The sequence below is a fragment of the Bos indicus x Bos taurus genome, chromosome 23 (assembly GCF_003369695.1).
Source record: "Bos indicus x Bos taurus breed Angus x Brahman F1 hybrid chromosome 23, Bos_hybrid_MaternalHap_v2.0, whole genome shotgun sequence".
NCBI lineage: Eukaryota > Metazoa > Chordata > Mammalia > Artiodactyla > Bovidae > Bos > Bos indicus x Bos taurus.
Window position 1 is genome coordinate 12,128,540 of NC_040098.1, and position 11,121 is coordinate 12,139,660.

Here is an 11,121-nt window from a genome sequence, read left to right on the forward strand (position 1 = left end):
TAGTTTTGCCTGTTCTAGAATTTCATTTCAGTGGTGTCATACAGATATCATTTGTGACAATGACCATTTATTGGATGTCTAGCATGTGACAGACATTTTATTAGCATAGAATCATTTCCCTTTTAGAGTTAAGAAAACCAAAACTTAGAAGTTAAATAATTTAACAAGGTCCCATGGCTAGTATAGTTAGCCCTTGGAATGGGGGTGGGGGATTAGATCCAGGACACCCCTCAGATACCAAAATTCACAGATGTTCAAGTCCCTTAGATAAAACAGCATAGTGTTTGTACCTAACCTACTCATATTTTCCCATATACTTTTAATCATCTCTAGATTACTTATAATACTTCAGTCAGTTGGTTTAGTCGATTAGTCCTGTCCAACTCTTTTCGACCCCATGAACTGCAGCACGCCAGGCTTCCCTGTCCGTCACCAACTCCCGAAGCTTGCTCAAACTCATGTCCATCGAGTCAGTGATGCCATCCTACTATCTTATCCTCTGTTGTCCCCTTCTCTTCCTGCCTTCAATCTTTCCCAACATCAGGGTCTCTTCCAAGGAGTCAGTTCCTCGCATCATGTGGCCAAAGTATTGGAGTTTCAGCTTCTGCATCAGTCCTTCCAAAGAATATTCAGGACTGATTTCTTTTAGGACTGACTGGTTTGATCTCCTTGCTGTCCAAGGGACTTTCAAGAGTCTTCTCTAACATCACAGTTTAAAAGAATCAATTCTTTGGCACTCAGTTTTACAGTCCAACTCTCACATCCATACATGACTACTGGAAAAACCATAGCTTTGGCTCCACGGACCTTTGTCAGCAAAGTAATGTCTCTGCTTTTTAATATGCTGTTTAGGTTGGTCATAACTTTTCTTCCAAGGAGCAAGTGTCTTTTAATTTCATGGCTGCAGTCACCATCTGCAGTGATTTTGGAGCCCAAGAAAATAAAGTCTGTCACTGTTTCCATTGTTTCCCCATCTATTTGCCATGAGGTGACAGGACTGGATGCCATGATCTTCGTTTTTTGAATGTTGAGTTTTAAGCCAGTTTTTTCACTCTCCTCTTTGACTTTCATCAAGTGGCTCTTTAGTTCCTCTTCACTTTCTTCCATATGGGTGGTCATCTGTGTATCTGAGGTTATTGATATTTCTCCTGGCAATCTTGATTGCAGTTTGCCCTTCATCCAGCCTGGCATTTTGCATGATGTACTCTTCATATAAGTTAAATAAGCAAGGCGACATACTCCGTTCCCAATTTGGAACTAGTCTGTTGTACTTATAATATTTAATATGATGCAAATTCTGTGTAAATAGTTGTAAATACAGTGTGCGTGTGTTAGTTGCTCAGTTGTGTCCAACTCTTTGCAACCCCATGGATTGCAGCCCACCAGGCTTCTCTGTCTATGAAATTCTCCAGACAAGAACACTGGAATGGGTTGCCATTCCCTTCTCTAGGGAATCTTCCTGACCCTGCAGGGATCGAACCTGCATCTCATTATGGCTCCTGCATTGGCAGGCAGGTTTTTTACCACTAATGCTACCTGGGAAGCCCAAATACAGTGTGAATGCTATATGAATAGTTGCCAGTGTGGGCGATTCAAGATTTGCTTTTTGGAAATCTATGTAATTTCTTTTTTTCGGAATATTTTCTTCTTCTTCTTTTTTAATATTTATTTATTTGGCTGTGCCGGGTTTTAGTTGTGGCATGTGGGATCTTAGTTCCCTGACCAGGGATCAAACCCTGCTTGGGAAGCATGGAATCTTAGCCACTGGACTACCAGGGAAGTCCCTTCTGAATATTTTCAACCTGCAGTTGGTTGGTTTCCATCTGCAGGTGTGGATTTGGAGGGTCAATTGTAAACGAGTAGAACCCTAAGTTTATCTGTCTCCAAGTTCATGGTCCTTCTTACACACCACACTGCCACTGCCCTTGGCTTTACAGAGGCCCTAAATGATGAATATATTAGGGGCAGATGTAAGGTTGAGGTTTACAATCTTATGAAAAGGTGAGAGTCACATGGAATAGCTGGAGAACTGACAAGAAAATACATAATAAACTGTTAAAATATAGTGTAACCAAGCACCAAAAATAAGTCATCTACTTGTTGTTCAGTCTCTCAGTCATGTCCAACTCTTTGTGACCCCATGGAATATAGCATGCCAGGCCTCCCTATCCCTCACCATCTCCCATATATTACCCAAGTTTATGTTAATTCCATTGGTAATCCCATCCAGCCATCTCATCCTCTGACACCCTCTTCTCCTTCTGCCCTCAGTCTTTCCCAGCATCTGGGATTTTTCCAATGAGTCGTCTGTTCTCGTCAGATGACCGAAGTACTGGAGCTTCAGCTTCAGCATCAGTTCTTCCAGTGAATATACAGGGTTGATCTCCCTTAAAACTGACTGGTTTGATCTCCTTGCTGTCCAAGGGACTTTCAGGAGTCTTCTTATGCAGATACAAATAGCCACTGGAGGCCTACGAAGAGAATGTTGGCTGAAGACATCACTGGCAGGTTCCTAGTAGAGCAGGATTATCTGCTACCTTGGGCATTTACTTCAGACAAAATCATGGAACTGAGCTGGGAGAATATAACTCAGAGGGACCAGATCTCAGGTCCTCTTTGTTCCTGTCTGGTCAAATCCCTGTTGGAATCTGAAGTTTAGAAAACCATCATAAGGCAAACAGAGAGTCCCACAATCCCAGAAGAGTAGCACTAGGAGGGCAGTTGGGATGCCTCAAAGAGCTCAAGGACAAGTCAAAAGAACAGACAGTTCTCCAGCTTCTGTAGGGTCATGATTCAAAGGTTTGTTTGTGTATCACTTGTTTGGAATTCGACACACCTTTCCAGGGAATCCGCATTACAGATGGAGGTTGGGCTCTCAGGTTTGCACGCAAATGCTGAGTTAAAACATGAAGTGGCTGAAACAATATACGACTGTTGTGAAAACCATTCTGTGGCAGTTCTACAGCTCAGACAAAACAGTGGATTGTGGACTCGTGGACAACTTGACCTGTTGTCTAGACCTCCTTCCTACCCAGAGCCGGGATCAACTCCCCCACATCCCTGTCTGCAGGCATTCTGCCTTAGCTGAGTCCATCCTTTCTCCAAAGAGAGAAGATTCTTCCCTGTTTCAAGCTTTTAAGTTTGTCTTCTGCTATCTTTCCTTCCTTACTCCAAGCTCCACTCTCTGACTCTGTATGAAACTGATCACCCTCCCACGGGACAAGTCTTCAAAGGGTTTATGGATGTTCATTTTACTATTTTTTCAACTTTTTAAGTTTATTCCAATAAGTCACAGGAAATTCTTGAGAAAAAAGTTCGTGTATCTCACCTCAGTAAATATTTTCTCTCTGACATTGGTAAGAACTGAATATAGTAATCAAGAAAAATTATTGGGGGATTTCTCTGGTGGTCCAGTGGCTAAGATCCCATGTTCCCAATGCAGGGTGCCTGGGTTTGATCCCTGGTCAGGGAACTAGATCCCACATGCTACAACTAAGACCTGGTACAGCCAAATTAACAAATAAAAATAAATATTTAAAAAATAAATTAAAAAAGAAATATTATTGATCTACTTGGAAAAAAAAATGTAAGTACAAAGTACCCAGTTAATCAGACATCTGTCAGGGGTTAGAAAATGATAGAGGAGCCAGCCAACTTCAGCATTTAGATGACCGGTAGAAGCCTAAGACAAAAACTTTTTTCTAGATGTTGTCAGGAATATTTAAGATTATGTCAAAGAAAGTATAGGGTCGGCCAGGTACATAGAAGGTGTTACTGAATGCTGTCAAATTTTGTCATTCATAATAGCTGTGTTCTGTTAAGTTGCTGCAAACACTGAATTAGTGAATAGTGAACAACTGCTTTGAGGGGAAATACAAGGTTAGGTTCTTATGAGCCTCTGGGCACAAACATTTCATGTGTGCTTCATCTTATTTAATATATATAATTGACTCATTCACATTAAACTCATGGCCAACATTCCTATAGCTCGTGCCTGGGAGAAGCTTATCTAACACACGGTGGGGGGAGCATGCAGTTTCAAAAAGCAAAGTCACCAACAATAAGCACAAAAATGCAAAAAACATGGCCCTAAATTTACCACAGAAGGACACTTGTTTACAGTATGACTGCTGAAAAAAGAAGGCAGTGTCACCTTGCCCCACCTCAGCTGGCAACTTAGGCAAGTCATGCATCATGGGTGACAAATTTGTTTTGTTTTGCTTTAATGAATTATTTTTTTGCTGTGCTGGGTCTTCGTTGCTGCTCAAGGGCTTTCTCTAGTTGCAGTGCACGGGCTTCTCATTTTGTGGACCACAGACTCTAGGGCATGTGGGCGCAGTAGTTGTGGCTCCAGGGCTTAATTGCTCCGTGGCAAGTGGGAACTTCCTGGACCAGGGATCAAACCCGTGTCCCCTGCATTGGCAGGTGGATTCTTAACCACCTGGTCTTAACCACCTTGGTCTTACTAGACCAAGAGGGACGCCCCTCCCACCCTTCCCTGAGCACTTTTTTACTTCCTGTCACTGCAAGATGCTGCAGGCTCATGTTCCGTTTTGCCTCCCCCGCCCGGAATCAACCACTTCTGTAAGGAACCCTAAGAATTATACTTAAAAACCAAATCTGGGTTCTAGATGTACACGATTGCTCCTCGGGTGTCATGCTTCTTACCCTCTCTAAGGTCAGAGTATGTATGTATAGATACCCATCCATGCCTAAATACAGATCTATTTATGTATCTATTTATGATACCAGTTAAGAAACTTTTTAATAAAAAAGTTAATTAATTTTTAATTTTTATTTATTTTGGCTGCACTGGGTGTCTGTTGTGGCACATGGGTTTCTCTTATTGCAACACACATGCTCTAGAGCATGTGGGCTAAGGAAATTTTTTTTAATTTTAATTGTTAAAATTTATTTTTAATTGGAGGATAATTGCTTTGCAATATTGTGTTGGTTTCTGCCATACATCAACACGAATCAGCCATAGATATATGTATGTCCCCTTCCTTTTGAACCTCCTTCCCAGAATTTTCTGTGAAGCTCTTTCCTATGTCTTTACAACTTAGCATGTAGTAGGTTTACTTACAATCGATGTTTGCTGAATTGAATCGAATTAATTAGAAAATTAGGGAAACAACGTGATGCAGAAGAACATTTGAAGATTAGAAGAGGAGAGCAAGATAAACAAATCTTTGTCAACTGGTGACGTGGCAGGCACCCAGTCTGTATCAGAGGTCAAGGGTCAAGGACCAGCTCTTGCTACTTAGGACTTTGAATCAGTTACCTAACCTCTATGGACCTCAGTTTCCCATCTATAAGAAAGACCGAATGATCTTAGTGAGCCATAAGATTCCTTTCAGCTTGGGAACACAAATTTGATCACCTTGCTCACTTACTTAAAGCATATTTTAAGAGCAGGCAGTTTCTCTGTTTTGTTTATTTACCGGCTTTCTCTAGCTGCAGTGAGGGTGACCTACTCTCTGGTTGCTGTGCGCAGGCTTCTCCTTTGCAGAGCATGGCCTCTAGGGCGTGTGGGCTTTGGTAGTTTCGGCACTTAGTTGGTGGGCTGAGTTGCTCAGTGGTATGTGGTACCCTCTGTGGCATGTGGGATCAAACCCATGTCCCCTGCACTGGGAGGTGGGTTCTTAATTCTTGGACCATCAGGGAAGTCCCCAGTTTCTCTGTTTTTTTAAATCACAATCCTTATATAATTTATATGTGGCCTGAGGGGTGTGTATGTGTAAACACATGTTCATATATGAGCACATACATATGTACATATTGATACATACATACACACATGCCTGTATATTAGGGATCTGTTTGACGTAATGTAGCAGAAATGTGAGTATGCCTTAACTAAGTTAGAAATTAATCTTTTGTATAACTTGACTTCTCTTTTATAGTCTGGGGGTATGCTTTTCAAGGCTTTAACACTCAGACCACAGCTTCAAACTCTGGGCCCAAGGTGACTGTTGTAGTTCCTACCATCAAGTCTGTATCCCAGCCAGTGGGAAAAGACACAAAAGAGTGTATACCATTTCTTCAGGAGCAGGACCCAGAAGTGGCACACCACCACTGCTCACACTGAATTGGCCAGAACTTAGGCACATGGCCACGCCTGTCTGCAAAAGAGGCTGGAGAATGGAGTTTTCTGCTGGTGGCCACATGCCAGCACTTGGGGATCTGAATATTTCCATGAAAAAGAGAAGAATGGATTGATGGAAAGTTTGTAGTATCTGCCACAACATACAAAACTCAAGCAACATTTTCACAAAGTGAAATGTTATTTCACTTATTACAAGAAGGACATTTTATTCTACTCTATTCCATTTTATTTCTTTTTTTATTTTTAAAAACAGTGGTCTTGACCTACTAAATTGACTTCCACTGACACCATAGTTAAATGAGTTATAACCCTCAGTTTGAAAAACACATCCCCAGGGGATTTCCCTGGTGGTCTAGGGGCTAAGACTCCTTGCTCCCAGTGCAGGGGGCTCAGGTTCAATCCCTGATCGGGGGACGAGGTTCACATGCCACAACTAAGACCCAGTGCAGCCAAATAAAAGAAAATAAAATTATTTCAAAAAACACATCCACAGAGCAAAGTGCAAACTCCTTGCCACAGTATGGTGGCTGCTCACTCTGCAGCTTCCCTTAGTGGGTGCTCACCTGTGCCATGGCAACACAACTGAGTTCCCACCTCCTCAGACACGCCACTGCACGTGTCCCCCACCTCCTCGTCTTTGCACTTGCTGGCCCCTCTTTCTGGGATGCCTTCTGCCCCTCTTCCATCCTCACCTTCCACAACCCCCCAAACTATTGGCTCAGCAAACTATCTTCATTGTTCAAAGCCTAACTTGTGAGTCCCTTCCCCTAGGGAGTCTTTTCTTTCTTTCTCTTGTTTTGACTACACCACAAAGCATGCAGGATCTTAATTCCCTGACCAGGGATTGAACCCCTGCTCCCTTCAGTGGAAGTGTGGAGTCTTAACCACTGGACCACCAGCAAACCCTGAAGAAGTGTTTTCTTATCCATGAGTTACCTGCAGAGCTGATTGCCACCTTGGTACTATCTCTGAATTCCTTATTATCTCATATTGTAATTAATGGTTTTGGGGGGAGAGGGGAGGGAGGATTTTTATTATGATATTAGGTAAACGGCACTTTTAAAAGGGACAAAGATACTCACTTTTAAGAATTTAATTGTGAGCTTTTAGTTTTCTCACCCTGCCCATGGAAAGTCCTGAGTGTGGACTTCAGCTATGCTAATGGACAGCACTGACTTATTACTTAGCTGCACTGGGACTGGTAAGAGGAGGCAGGAGTAACTAGCTCTAATAGCTTTCTTTTTTTTTTTTAAGTTGAAATAGAGAGTTGAGGTACAATATTATGATGGCTTCAGGGGTACTACATGATTTGACAATAGCATACTTTATGAAATGATCACCACAATTAGTCTATTTACCATCTGTCTCCATACAAAGTTATTGCAATATTATTAATCACATATCTTATGTTGTCTATTATACCTCTGTGACTTATTGATTATGTAATGGGAGATTTATATATTTATTCATCTTTTCCACATGACTGTGGATTTTAGTTCCCTGATCAGGGATCAGACCTTGCAGTGGAAGCAAGGAGTCTTAGCCACTGGAATACCGGGAACTCCCCTGGCGATTTATACCTCTTAATCTCCTTCTCCTATTTCACTCACACCTCTCCCCTCCTTTCTGGCAGCCACCTCTTTGTTCTCTGTATCTATGAGTTTGTCTTTCATTTATTTATTTAATTTATTTTAAAAATTTGTTTGGCTGTGCTGGGTCTTAGTTGCAGCACATGGGATCTTCACTGTGGCATGCGAACTCTTTTAGTTACGGCATGCAGGATCTATTTCCCTGACCGGGGATTGAACCCGGGCTCCCTGCATTGGGAGCATGGAGTCTTAGGCACTGGACTGCCAGGGTAGTCCCTGTTTTGTTTTTCAGATTTCACATATAAGTGAGATTAAGTAGTATTTCTTTTACTCTGATTTATTTAACTTAGCAGGGCTTCCCAGGTGGCTCAAGTGGTAAAGAATCCACCTGCCAATGCAGGAGATACAGGCAGGAGAAGCGGGTTCGATCCCTGGGTCAGGATGGTCCCCTGGAGAAAGAAATGGCAACTCACTCCAATATTCTTGCCTGGGAAATTCCACGGATAGAGGAGCCTGGTGGGCTACAGTCCATGGGGCTGCTAAGAGTCAGACCTGGCTTAGCAACTGAGCGCGCACGCACACACATACACATACACACACACACACACACATTTCACTTAGTATAATACCCTATAGATCCATTTATGTTGTTGCAAATGACAATACTTCTTTATATGGTAAATAATATTCCATTATATATATACTACACACTACTCATATGACTGACCTTCCTACATAGTTGCTCCTGCCCCAGCTAGTGGTAGTTCTGACTTTTAAATCAGAACATCACCATGATAGCCTGTCAAAGGGGCGGCGAGGGACATACTCTTCTGTTAGTTTCCCTGGTAACTGATGAGCCAACCTGACATCAATTTCCCCTACAGCCAGGAACCCCTCCCTCCCCATCCTGGGAGCAAAGACAGCCGCCATGTCCTGGCTGCCTGCCGTCTGCTGCATGTGGTGGGGAGTTGCTCCAGGACCTTACTTTGGACATATAAGCTCCTCTCATCCATTAAACCATTGATGGCTCTGTTGCTGACTCTAGGCTCTTTCTTTGGTCTTGAATCTGGGCAAGTATAGGCTTTGCAGGCCTTTGGGGTGCAGCCCAACGATTGCCCAAGTAGCCAAGAGACCAAGGAAACGCCTGTGAGCCCGAGACGCTGGGAAATAAGGACGGGGAATGGAAAGTTCTGGAGACCATCCAGCAGTGTGGAACCCCAGAGTTACAGGTGGAATCCCGGGGTGGCTGTCCACTAGTGTGTGGGGCCCTGTGGTGGTGCCCTTGATGAATGAGGGCTGCCAAGAGAGCACAGAGAACTCGGACACCTCTAAGGCTGTTGCAGAGATACTGACAGCCATTAAAGTGGGAAAAAAGAAGTGAAACAATAAGCCAGTGGCCACAGCTGTGGGCTGGCTGTTGCTTTTTATGTTAAGAAAGGCTGCAGGTGCTGAGCTAACAAGTGAGATAAAGGTGGACTGCAGTGCTGATTCTTGTTCCTCTGAAAATGAGGCCTGTGAAGTGTGATCAAATGAAAATATATATTATTGTCTATTACTGTCATTTGTTTAAACTGAACTGGCTATTTAGAAACTGAAAAAAAAAAAAATCCCTGAAAATAACCAAAATGGGAATCTTTTGCTGTTCTAAAACTAGTTTTTGAATATGCCTTTAGAAAAAGTTAGCTTTCTAGAAGGAATTGGCATTTCTCTTTCTGTGCCTTTGAGATGTGAACTGTGCTCTCAGAAACTTTAATCATATTTGCTCTCTAACAGTGAAGGGGAAAAAAAAAAAGGCCTTTTTACACTCTAGCAGGAAAACTGAGATGCCTGGGTCATTTCAGATAGGAAATGGAACATTTAATAATGGAACATTAATTGCTGATTTGGTCTTTGCCTTTTTACAGGAGGAAAACTAAAGCATACGTTTTCCACTCAGGAAATGCTAGTATGACAGAGTTCACAAAAACTTGTCTGTTGTTTTTTACGAGATTAAGGTTTTTAAGAGTTAAGATTATTATCAGCCATTATTCTAGTTACTATAACCAAGTTCTTCACTGATTACACTGTAAGGAGGTGTTTGTGCCTTTTTAAGCCTTTTGTCATTTATAGACATTTACTGTACTCTGATGATGTTGCAAAGTGCTTAACCTTTTTTAAAATTTAATTATTGTTGAAGTATACTTGATTTACAATGTTATGTCAATTTCTGCTGTACTGCAGTGATTCAGTTATACATATATATGCACACATTCTTTTTTAAATATTCTTTTCCATTATGGTTTATAATAGGATATTGAATATAGTTCTCTGTGCTAACAGTAGGATTTTGTTGTTTATCCATTCCGTATATAATAGCTTACATCGGCTAACCCCAACTTTTCACTCCATCCTCTCCCAACCCTTTCCCCATTGGCCACCACAAGTCTGTTCCCTATGTCTGTGCGTCTGTTTCTGCTTTGTAGTTAGGTTTGTTTGTGTCATATTTAGATTCTACATATAAGTGGTATCATATGGTATTTGTCTTTCTCTTTCTGACTTACTTCACTAATATGATCATCTCTAGCTGCATTCCTGTTGCTATATATTATTATTTCAATCTTTTTTATGGCCGAGTAGTATTCCATTGTGCCTGGGAAATCCCATGGACGGAGGAGCCTGGTAGGCTACAGTCCATGGGGTTGTGAAGAGTCGGACACGACTGAGCGACTTCACTTTCACTTTTCACTTTCATGCACTGGAGAAGGAAATGGCAACCCACTCCAGTGTTCTTGCCTGGAGAATCTCAGGGACAGGAGCCTGGTGGGCTGCCATCTATGGGGTCGCACAGAGTCAGACACGACTGACATTACTTAGCAGCAGCAGCATTCCACTGTGTATATGTACCACAATCTGTGAATGGACATTTAGGTTTTTTCTGAGTCTTGGCTATTGCTAATAGCGCTGCTATAAACACAGGAATGTATGCATCTTTTCAAAGAATGCTCTTCTCTGGATATATGCCCAGGAGCGGGATTGCTGGTCATATGGTAATTCTGTTTTCAGTTCTCTGAGGAACACTCTTTTCCACAGTGGCTGTACCAACTTACATCCCTACCAACAGTGTAGGAGGGTTCCCTTTCCTCCACATCCTCTCCAGGATTTGTTATTTGTAGAGTTTCTGATGTGCTTCCCTGATGGTTCAGATGGCAAAGAATCTGCCTGCCGTGCAGGAGACCCAGGTTCAATCCCTGGGTCAGGAAGATCCCCTGGAGAAGGGGATGGAGAGTTTTTAATGATGGCCATTCTGACCAGAGTGAGTTGGTACCTCATTCTAGTTTTTGGTTTGAAAAGTGCTTCACCTTTAAGAAGATTTATAGGAAAGACCTTTTTACAAGTACAGGTCTCAGATAAATTTCAGATCATTCTGCTGAACTGGGTAAGAAA